An 11,766-nucleotide genomic window follows, 5' to 3' on the forward strand; every position below is an offset into this window, starting at 1 on the left:
GCCCACCTGAAGGAAGGTCACCAAACAGATGATGGTCAGGACGACCTCCAACCCCAACTCTCAAAGGAAGCCAGGAAAGGGATTCCAAGGTTGGCCCTGGGAACTCAGGGGTTTTTTTGTTTGTTTAATTTGTGGTTTTTGTTTGTTTTAGTGTAGCAGGATATAAAAATTACACAGAGCGCTCAGCTCTTGGTTTCAAATACCATTCTCCAATAAAAGGAACCAGGGTCCCTTGGAGATATGACTCATTCTAGGACTGGGGTAACAAATGTGCAAGAAAAACCTGGAGCATCTTGTAGTGCCAGAAAGTAAGGGAGTGCTGAAAAACAAAGCCTCACAATTCTGGGAGTGTTAAGGGGACACAGACGTCAATTGAAAGAGCTCCCAATGGCTAAAGCTGGAGCAATTTGATCAATAAAAGTAGTATCGGTGATAACCCAAAATATAAAATAAATATCCATGAGTCCATGCTGATATAAATGATTGAATAAATAAATAAATGGGAAAGAAAAGACAAATCTCCCATTCACAAGAATTTCAAATAATGCATGCTGCTGACGTGAGTTAGTTAAATCTTGAAATTTTTTTTCATAAAAGGCTGCTCCTGTGTTTTATGTTGCAATCTGACCTCGGGACAAGCTGGGTGTGATCTCTATAGTCCAGTAGTACTCAGTCTTGGCTGCAAGTTAGAAGGTCTGTGAGCTGCTAAAACCCAAATTAAATTGGACCCCAGAAAAATTAAATCAAAATTTCTAGGCATGAAAGCCAGAGACAGTGTTTTCTAAGACTCTCCAGGTGATTCCGATGTGTAGCCAAGGTTGAGAACCATAGTTCTCGTAGTAGGTCTAGATACAGCACCAGGAGGGATTGGCCTTCTCTTGCAGGTTACTCGCTCCAGAGTCTCTAACGAGTCTTCAAGCAAGGTGACTCTTCAGACAAACGAGGCTGAGTATGGTTAGAAGTGTGAACCTCATTGCACTTTTGAGAATCCTCATCACTGCCTTGACTTTCAGCTAAAAAACAGTGAGGCTGGGGCTTCCCTGGTGGCACAGTGGTTAAGAACCTGCCTGCCAATGCAGGGGACACACGTTCGAGCCCTGGTCTGGGATGATCCCACATGCCGTGGAGCAACTAAGCCCATGCACCACAACTACTGAGCCTGCGCTCTAGAGCCCATGAGCCACAACTACTGAGCCCATGTGCCACAACTATTGAAGCCCATGCTTCTAGAGCCCATGCTCCACAAAGAAGAGTAGCCCCCGCTTGCCACAACTAGAGAAAAGCCCGCACTCAGCAACGAAGACCCAATGCAGCCAAAAATAAATAAATAAATAAAATTAATTAAAACAAAAACAAAACAGTGAGGCTGTGAATTCAACTGATCATGTAATTTATCAGATTACTGCTCAAACTTTGGGTCTGACTTTTGGCTACCTTGTAGCCAGTGGCTACAAGAGGTGAGAGATTCTTTTAGCACAATCCCAGGTTATATGATTTCATTCCTCAAAGAATTCTCAGTCACTTTGAACAAGTGGTTTTCCTACTGTATTCCTGAATGGAGGCAATCTCTTTCTCTGACTTTGTTTTTATTAAATAAATGTCTTCACCATTATGTGAGGTGGGTAGAAGTAAAACCATACAAAATTTGAAATTGCTTTTTTGTTTGTTTTTTTTTTGTTTTTTTTGCGGCACGCGGGCCTCTCACTGTTGTGGCCTCTCCCGTTGCGGAGCGCAGGCTCCAGACGTGCAGGCTCGGCGGCCATGGCTCACGGGCCCAGCCGCTCCGTGGCATGTGGGATCCTCCCAGACCAGGGCACGAACCCATATTCCCTGCATCGGTAGGCGGGCTCTCAACCACTGTACCACCAGGGAAGGCCCCCCCAGAGGTTTTTGATTGTCGTGTTTTCATTGTCATTTGTCTCTAGGTATTTTTTGATTTCCTCTCTGATTTCTTCAGTGATGTCTTGGTTATTTAGTAATGTATTGTTTAGTCTCCATGTGTTTGTTTTTTACATTTTTATCCCTATAATTCATTTCTAATCTCATAGCACTGTGGTCAGAAAAGATGCTTGATATGATTTCAATTTTCTTAAATTTACTGAGGCTTGATTTGTGACCCAAGATGTGATCTATCCTGGAGAATGTTCTGTGCGTACTTGAGCAGAAAGTGTAATCTGCTGTTTTTGGATGGAATGTCCTATAAATATCAATTAAATCTATCTGGTCTATTGTGTCATTTAAAGCTGTCTTTCCTTATTTATTTTCATTTTGGATGATTGGCCCATTGGTATAAGTGAGGTGTTAAAGTCCCCCACTATTATCGTGTTAGTGTCAATTTCCTCTTTTATAGCTTTTAGCTGTTGCCTTATGTATTGAGGTGCTCCTATGTTGGGTGCATATATATTTATAATTGTTATATCTTCTTCTTGGATTGATCCCCTGATCATTTTGTAGTGTCCTTCCTTGTCTCTTGTAACATTCTTTATTTTAAAGTCTATTTTATCTGATATGAGTATTGCTACTCCAGCTTTCTTTTGATTTCCATTTGCATGGAATATCTTTTTCCATCCCCTCACTTTCAGTCTGAATGTGTCCCTAGGTCTGAAGTGGGTCTCTTGTAGCCGGCATATATATGGGTCTTGTTTTTGTATCCATTCAGCAAGCCTGTGTCTTTTGGTTGGAGCATTTAATCCATTCACGTTTAGGGTAATTATTAATATGTATGTTCCTATGACCATTTTCTTAATTGTTTGGGGTTTGTTTTTGTAGGTCCTTTTCTTCTCTTGTGTTTCCCACTTAGAGAAGTTCCTTTAGAATTTGTTGTAGATCTGGTTTGGTGTTGCTGAGTTCTCTTAGCTTTTGCTCATCTGTAGAACTTTTGATTTCTCCATTGAATCTGAATGAGATCCTTGCCGGGTAGAGTAATCTTTTTTTTTTTTTTTTTTTTAAGGCTTCCTAAAGTATATTTTGGTGTTTTTTTTTTTATCTTTATTGGAGTATAATTGCTTTACAATGGTGTGTTAGTTCCTGCTTTATAACAAAGTGAATCAGTTATATATATACATATGTTCCCATATCTCTTCCCTCTTGCGTCTCCCACCCTCCCACCGTCCCTATCCCACCCCTCCAGGCGGTCACAAAGCACCGAACTGATCTCCCTGTGCTATGCGGCTGCTTCCCACTAGCTATTTACCTTACGTTTGTCCATGCCTCTCTCTTGCTTTGTCACAGCTTACCCTTCCCCCTCCCCATATCCTCAAGTCCATTCTCTAGTAGGTCTGTGTCTTTATTCCTGTCTTACCCCTAGGTTCTTCATGACATTTTTTTTCTTAAATTCCATATATATGTGTTAGCATACGGTATTTGTCTTTCTCTTTCTGACCTACCTCACTCTGTATGACAGACTCTAGGTCCATCCACCTCATTACAAATAGCTCAATTTCGTTTCTTTTTATGGCTGAGTAATATTCCATTGTATATATGTGCCACATCTTCTTTATCCATTCATCCGATGATGGACACCTAGGTTGCTTCCATCTCCGGGCTATTGTAAATAGAGCTGCAATGAACATTTTGGTACATGACTCTTTTTGAATTATGGTTTTCTCAGGGTGTATGCCCAGTAGTGGGATCGCTGGGTCATATGGCAGTTCTATTTGTAGCCTTCTAAGGAACCTCCACACTGCTCTCCACAGTGGCTGCATCAATCCACACTCCCACCAACAGTGCAAGAGTCTTCCCCTCTCTCCACACCCTCTCCAGCATTTATTGTTTCTAGATTTTTTGATGATGGCCATTGTGACTGGTGTGAGATGATATCTCATTGTAGTTTTGATTTGCATTTCTCTAATGATTAGTGATGTTGAGCATTCTTTCATGTGTTTGTTGGCAATCTGTATATTTTCTTTGGAGAAACGTCTATTCAGGTCTTCTGCCCATTTTTGGATTGGGTTGTTTGTTTTTTTTATTGAGCTGCATGAGCTGCTTATAAATTTTGGACATTAATCCTTTGTCAGTTGCTTCATTTGCAAATATTTTCTCCCATTCTGAGGGTTGTCTTTTGGTCTTGTCCATGGTTTCCTTTGCTGTGCAAAAACTTTGAAGTTTCATTAGGTCCCATTTGTTTATTTTTGTTTTTATTTCCATTTCTCTAGGAGGTGGATCAAAAACCGGGTACAGTAATCTTGATTGTAGATTCTTCCCTTTCATCACTTTAAGTATATCATGCCACTCCCTTCTGCCTTGTAGAGTTTCTGCTGAGAAATTAGCTGTTATCCTTATGGGAGTTCCCTAGTATTTGTCATTTTTCCCTTGCTGCTTTTAATAATTTTTCTTTGTCTTTAATTTTTGCCAATTTGATTACTATGTGTCTCAGCATGTTTCTCCTTGGGTTTATCCTGCCTGGCACTCTCTGTGCTTCCTGGACTTGGGTGGCTATTTCGTTTCCCACGTTAGGGAAGTTTTCGACTATAATCTCTTCAAATATTTTCTCTGGTCCTTTCTCTCTCTCTTCTCCTTCTGGGACCCCTATAATGTGAATGTTGTTACATTTAATGTTGTCCCAGAGGTCTCTTAGGCCATCTTCATTTCTTTTCATTCTTTTTTCTTTATTCTGTTCCACAGCAGTGAATTCCACCATTGTGTCTTCCAGGTCACTTATCCATTCTTCTGCCTCAGTTATTCTGCTATTGATTCCTTCTAGTGTAGTTTTCATTTCAGTTATTTTATTGTTCATCTCTGTTTGTTTGTTCTTTAATTCTTCTAGGTCTTTGTTAAACATTTCTTGCATCTTTTCGATCTTTGCCTCCATTCTTTTTCTGAGGTCCTGGATCATCTTCACTATCATTATTCTGAATTCTTTTTCTGGAAGGTTGCCTATCTCCACTTCATTTAGTTGTTTTTCTGGGGTTTTATCTTGTTCCTTCATCTGGTACATAGCCCTCTGCCTTTTCATCTTGTCTGTCTTTCTGTGAATGTGGTTTTTGTTCCACAGGCTGCTGGATTGTAGTTCTTCTTGCTTCTGCTGTCTGCCTTCTGGTACATTGCTTTTAGTTTTCATGTCCTTTTAATCTCCTTCACTCTGGAACAATTCTTCAGTCTTTCCCTAACCTTTGTATCCTTGATATTTTGGGAGATTACAGTTCAGTTATTTTTTTTTAGCTCCCAATTTAGATTTGTCTGCTATTTCCTCATGATTAGATTTGGGTTATCACTGACGTGATATTGTTTCCTTCTATTTTCATCCAAACAGATGGTGCATGATTTTGATTTGTCACATTGCTGGTGATGTCCACTTTTTTTTTTAATAGGTTTTTTTTTTGGTCTCACCACATGGCACATGGTATCTTAGTTCTCCAGCCAGGGTTCAAACCCGTGCCCCCTGCAGTGGAAGCTCAGAGCCCTAAGCGCTGGACCGCCATTTTGACCACTTAAGTAAGAAAGTGTCTGCCGGGCCTTGCCACTGTAAAGTCACCGTTTTCTCCTTGAAATTAACAAGTATTTTGTGGATATTTTGAAACTCTGTAAATATCCCATTCGTAATTAATTAATTTGTTTATTAATTTATATAGACTCATGCTTTCCTGTTTTATTTTAATGAGTTGTACTTTCTTAATGTCATTTCTTTTGACTGGCTCAAATTGTCCCAGATTTGGCCAGCAGGAACCCCTTCATGCTGGCTCACAGGTCCTTTTGACGCGTCTCCAACATTCTTTGAGCAATCCTTGCCTTCTGGTACAAAAAGATGTTTTGAGCTCATCTTGTATATTTCCTGCTCTAAGCCTGGAATCTGCCATTTCTCTAAGGAACACTGGTTCTTTTTTAGGAAAAATGGTATTTCTGGTTGCTAGGTATGATCATTGCTATTAGGATTATCCTCTTCCAGGCCCCCTAGACAGCAATAGGAAACACACACACACACACACACATCTATCTATCTATCTTATCTAGAAAACCATGAGTTAACATTCATACCTCTGACACCACAGGATTTATGTTATTTTTCTCCCTTTCTATATTTGTAACTCAGTCTTCTGACAGTGAGAAACTCCAGTTATCCTTAATACACTTACTCACGTGCTCAATCCCCTGTATGCAAACTATCTTCCACCACTGCTCCCACCCCCACACAGACACAGATGACTTCCTCAAACACAGTTGGGCTCTAACTCCCCACACCAGTCTGTCTCTCCACATGGATGTCTTCTTTACCCTGCTTGGGCTCTGGAAACCCAGGCCAGCTTCCCCTTTGTGTGTACGCCCTTCTCACCCTGCTCAGACTGTGAGACCCCATACCAGGCTGTCCCTCCATGGCTTCTACAGTGGTTTTAAAATATGTCTGTGAATTCTCTGATACTCCTGCCTAAAAAAGGTGGAACCTAATTCGTTGGCCGTGGGCTGGATTTAGCGACTCACTTCTAATGAATAAAACATGAAGGAAATGATGCCATATGACTTTTTACACTAGGTCTTAAAAAGGATCACTTCTTCCTGACTCACTCTCTGGGATCACTGGCTCTCCGGGAAGCTAGTTGCCGTGTTGTGAAGACACTCAACAGCCCTGTGGAGGGCGCCACATCTGGATAGGCCCACATGGAGAGAAACCAACTCTTTAGCACTGGCTTTCCAAGTCTGAAGTGAGCCACCTTAGAAGCAGATCCCCCTCAGCTGAGACTTCAGATGATTTCAGCTCTCCACCTGTCAAGTCTGTCAGCCAGGGCTCCAGATGTCATAGAACAGAGACAAGCCATTCCTGCTGTGCCCTGTCTCAGTGCTTGACCCACAGAAACTGTGAGACAGTAAAAGTTTATTGTTCTCATATACTAAATGTGGGGGTAATTTCCTATGCAGCAAGAGGTAATTAATATACTTTCAGTGTCATGCTCAGGCTATGACGCCTTCACTGAGCATCTCCTTTGCAGGGCTGTCCTACTCACCTTTCTTGGGCTCTAACACCTATGCTAGGCCACCCTCCTGTGCCCTCCACAGCCAACTCAAGTTCTGACTCTCTATGCCAGGCCGCCCTCCTATATAAATGCTCTCCTTACCCAATTCAGACACCAATACCCGCTCTGTGCCTCCACAGTTCCTTCCACTCCAGGCACAAATGCCTTCCTTGTTCTGTCCTACCTAATGCCTTTAGGATTGAATTTTTCAGCAAGGTAAGGGAAAAGAAGAAAAGGGAAAAGTAAAAGTAAAACGAAGTAGAAGAGGAACAAGAATTTATGAACTTGTGCTTACCAATCTCTTTCCTTAAATTGTGCAGCAGAGTTCAAAGCAATGGCATCACCCATAGCCCTTAAATTCCTTGTTTCCTATACGCTGGTTTTTGGTGTCAGCCATCTGGTCCCCCAGAGCCTTGCCTCAATGGATACTTCATTGTAGGCAACCCTAAGCAATAGTTAAATTACTTATTTCATCACCACATGCCATAACTTGCAAGTTCCCATCCCTAAATAATTACTGTTAGTTACCTTTGGTACGTAACAAATTACTCTGCAATTTAGGGGCTTAAAATAACACACGCTTATTATTTCACGGTGTCTGTGGGTCAGGAATCTGGGCACAGTCTATATGCATCATCTATGTCAAGGTCTCTCACAGGGTGGCAATCAACGTATCAGTTGAGGCTGTGATCTCATCTTGATGGAGAAGGATCCATATTCAAGCGCTCTCACATGGTAGTTGAGAAGATTCAGTTCCTCATGAACTATTGGTCAGAAATCCCCATCAGTTCCTTATCATTTGGACCTCTCCAACATGTCAGTTTGCTTCACTAAAGAGTGCAGACATATGGTAGGAATGTAAATTGGTGCAGCTACTATGAAGAACAGTATGTAGGCTCCTTAAAAAACTAAAAATAGAGTTATCATATGATCCAGCAATCCCACTCCTGGGCATATATCTGGAAAAGATGAAAACACTTAATTCAAAAAGGTACATGCACCCCAATGTTCATAGCAGCACTATTTACAATAGGTAAGATATGGAAGCAACCTAAATGTCCACTGACGGATGAATGGAAAAAGAAAATGTGGTATATATATATATATATATATACACACACACACATATATATATACATATATATACATATATATAAATATATATATATATACATACATACAATGGAACATTACTCAGCCATAAAAAGAATAAAATAATGCCATTTGCAGCAACATGGGTGGACCTAGAGACTATCATACTAAGTGAAGTAAGTCAGAAAGAGAAAGACAAATATCATATGATATCACTTATATGTGGAATCTTAAAAAATGATACAAATGAACTAATTTACAAAACAGAAAAAAACTCACACAGAAAACAAACTTACAGTTATAACCCAAAGGGGATAGCAAGGCAGGGATGAAGATATAAATTTTGAGTTTGGGATTAACATACATACACTACTATACGTAAAATAAATGAGGATTTACTGTATAGCACAGGGAACTATATTCAATATCTTAAGCTATAATGGAAAATAATCTGGAAAAGATTATATGTATATGTATAACTGAATCACTTTGCTGTACACCTGAAACACTGTAAATCAACTATACTTCAATTAAAAAAAAAAAGAATGTAAACATAGAAGGGAATAGAGCAAGATGGAAATCATGGTCTTTTGTAACCTGATCTCGGAAGTGATATCCCATTATTTTGCCACACTCTATTTGTTAGAAGCGAGTCACTAGGTCCAGATTACAAAATAGCATGACTAGCAGGAGGCAGGGATCTTTGGGAGCCATCTTAAAGACTGCCTACCACAATTATCTTAACCCCAATAAGGGAAGATACCAGACTCAGATTCTCTCCATTTCCCTGAGAGTCTATTGCTTATACCTCACACCTCATATGAATTGCTGTTATATTCAGGGTTCTTCATGGCAAAATAAAAAACCAATTCTGGTTAGCTTAAGCAAAAATGGTCTCTATAGGCCTTCCCTGGTGGCGCAGTGGTTGGGAGTCCGCCTGCCAGTGCAGGGGATGTGGGTTCGAGCCCTGGTCCGGGAGGATCCCACGTGCGGCTGAGCAGCCAGGCCCGTGCGCCACAGCTACTGAGCCTGCGCTCTAGAGGCCAGGAGCCACAGCTGCTGAAGCCCACGCACCTGGAGCCCGTGCTCCACAACGGGGGAGAGGCCACCGCCATGAGAAGCCTGCGCACCACAGGGAAGAGTGGCCCCCGCTGGCTGCAACTAGAGAAAAGCCCTCACGCAGCAACGAAGACCCAACGCAGCCATAAATAAATAAATAAAAGTTAAAAAAAAAAAAAAGTTCTCTATAAAATTAGGGTTAGTGTTCTAAAAAGTTCTTGATATTCTCAAAACTACCATTAGGTATATAGCGAACACTTTGTGGTTTTTTGAATAAGCTAGTGAGAGAATGAATGTCTAAATGAATGAATTAATAAATTCTCCAGTAGTAGGTGGATGTTATCTGGTGGCATATTTAGCTTGGGAAAACTCTTTAAAAACTAAGCTTATTACTGTGAAGCTACTTTCTAAAAAGCATGATATCTATAATTACTCACTTGGGAAGTTGTCTACAATATATTTCTTGATGAAAAAAGCAAGCCCTAGAACATGAACTTGTTCTGAACAAAATTCAGCTACATTTAATCCCAAGAAGTTATCCAAGACAATCATGGTGAAACTAAAAATCAGAGATTTGGAGATTTCTTTAAAAGGATTAGAGAAGAGTAGTCTTCCAGAATACATTGGACACTCCAATCAATATTGGTGACTCCACCACACCGATGCAGAAAGGAGTTTGTAAATTTTTTATTGCCATGTCACACATCATCCCAAAGCTTAGTGACTTAAAACAATGGCAATCATTTTATTTTATTTTATTTTTCTCGGTCACCACCTAGCTCAGCTCAGCAGTTCTCGATGGTATCTCTCCTGTAGCAGTCAAACCACGGCTGGGACCTGAAGGCTTTCTCATGGTTAGAACCTCAGCTGGGGTTTCAGCTGGATCACCTGCCTGTGGCCTTTCCCTGTGACCTAGGTCTCATCACAGCTAGATTCCATGAAGGAGTGTCCCAAGAGGACACAGGCAGATAGAAGCTGATCTACTTTTATGATCTAGCCTCGGAAGTCACACCATATCACTTCTTCTGTATTCTATTTGTTAGAAGCAAATTACTAGGGACAAGGCATGTGCAAGGGAAGGGGAATTAGACTCCACTCCCAATGGTGAGAATCTCCAAGAATTTGTGGCCATGTATTAAAAACCACCACAGGAATCATTAGGGAAATTGCTCTGGGCTCTGCAAGCAAAGGCTTCCTGGGCAAATGCAGTGTTTGAATCATGTTTGCAGTGTTTGAATCATGAGGGCACACACCAACTTCAGGAAATACAGAGGGGGAAAGGGCTCAGGACGTGCAGCAGCCTAGGGCATGGAGGAGGAGAAGAGGCCATTCCCCGTGCCCAGTGCTGGACCTCATCCCTGGTGCCGAACTTGCCCACTCCTCAAGTCAGCTCCTTCCTGGGCAGTGTAGTCCGGCCTGGCAAAGGATGCAGACTAACCTGTTTCCCAGTGTGGTTCTGCCACCTACGAACCCTTAAACTTGGGTGAGTTACTCCTTATCTCTTTAGGGATTATATCGGTCAGGGTCCTGGCAGAAAACAGATGACACACTCTATGGGGTAATTTGAGGAGAGTTTACTAAAGGGACTATTTACAAAGGTGTGAATAAGGTGTAGAATAACCACCAGGGATAGTGTGGTCCTCTGGGAGCAGAGACTAGGGACTAGGAACAATAGGGCTGTCATCTCCCGTGGGCCTCAAGGACAAACACTGGAGACAGAGAGGCTGTGCGGAGGGCTACCCTATGGGTGGTGGGGCCCTTAGTGGCTGGACGTAGCCAGCCAGTAGGGGTTCTTCAGTGGAAACTGGGGAACAAACACCTCAGGTGCTCTGTCCTCTGTGTGCCACCTCCTGCGGGTGCTCCCCATTGGCCAAACCCAAGGGGAAGCCAGAGCAGGAAGGAGCTGGCTGATGCTGTCTCAACAGCTCAGCCTCTGGGGGGCACAGGGTGGCTGGAGAGGGCTGGGGAGCGGATGGGGGGTGTTGCGGTGCAGATATTAAATGGAACATGAATGAAGACTGCCTGCCCAGCCCAGAGAAGACACTCAATAGTCCTTAGTTCCAACTCACTGCTCAAAAGATGTAGAAAAAGTTATGCTTCCAATTTGCAGATCTTTACTTGGCATAAAAATGCATACAGGTGTGTCCTAACACAAAACATTTTTAAATGCATGTTTGTCATTTCCCCACAGGAAGGAGGAAAGGCAAACACTGCCTGTCTGGGAAGCATATCACAGCCTATAGCAGCATCTAGTGGTTGTTTAATACATGGGGAAATGTGAGGATCAGGATATTCCTGTCAAACCAACTGCCATAAACCTTAGTGATGGTTTGCATCCAAATGTGACAAATTTGTCTAGGACTCCTAGAATTTGGACACCATGTTTTTAATCACACCTTTCTTGGAACCCATCTAAGGATGTAACTAGGCAAAAAATGCCAGCAGATGATTCAGAATAAATTTCAAAATCATAGTGAGATGGGCTGCCTGACAAAAATGAAAACTGATGTTGAAGAGATATCTACACTCCCCCGTTCACTGCAGCATTATTCACAACAGCCAAGATACAGAAACCACCTAAGTGTCTGTCAGCGGATGAACGGATAAAGAAGATAACATACATATATATAACAATACATAATAAAAAATAATAACAATACATAATTCTATT

The sequence above is a fragment of the Grampus griseus genome (assembly GCF_964374135.1).
Source record: "Grampus griseus genome assembly, chromosome: 16".
Taxonomy (NCBI): Eukaryota; Metazoa; Chordata; class Mammalia; order Artiodactyla; family Delphinidae; genus Grampus; species Grampus griseus.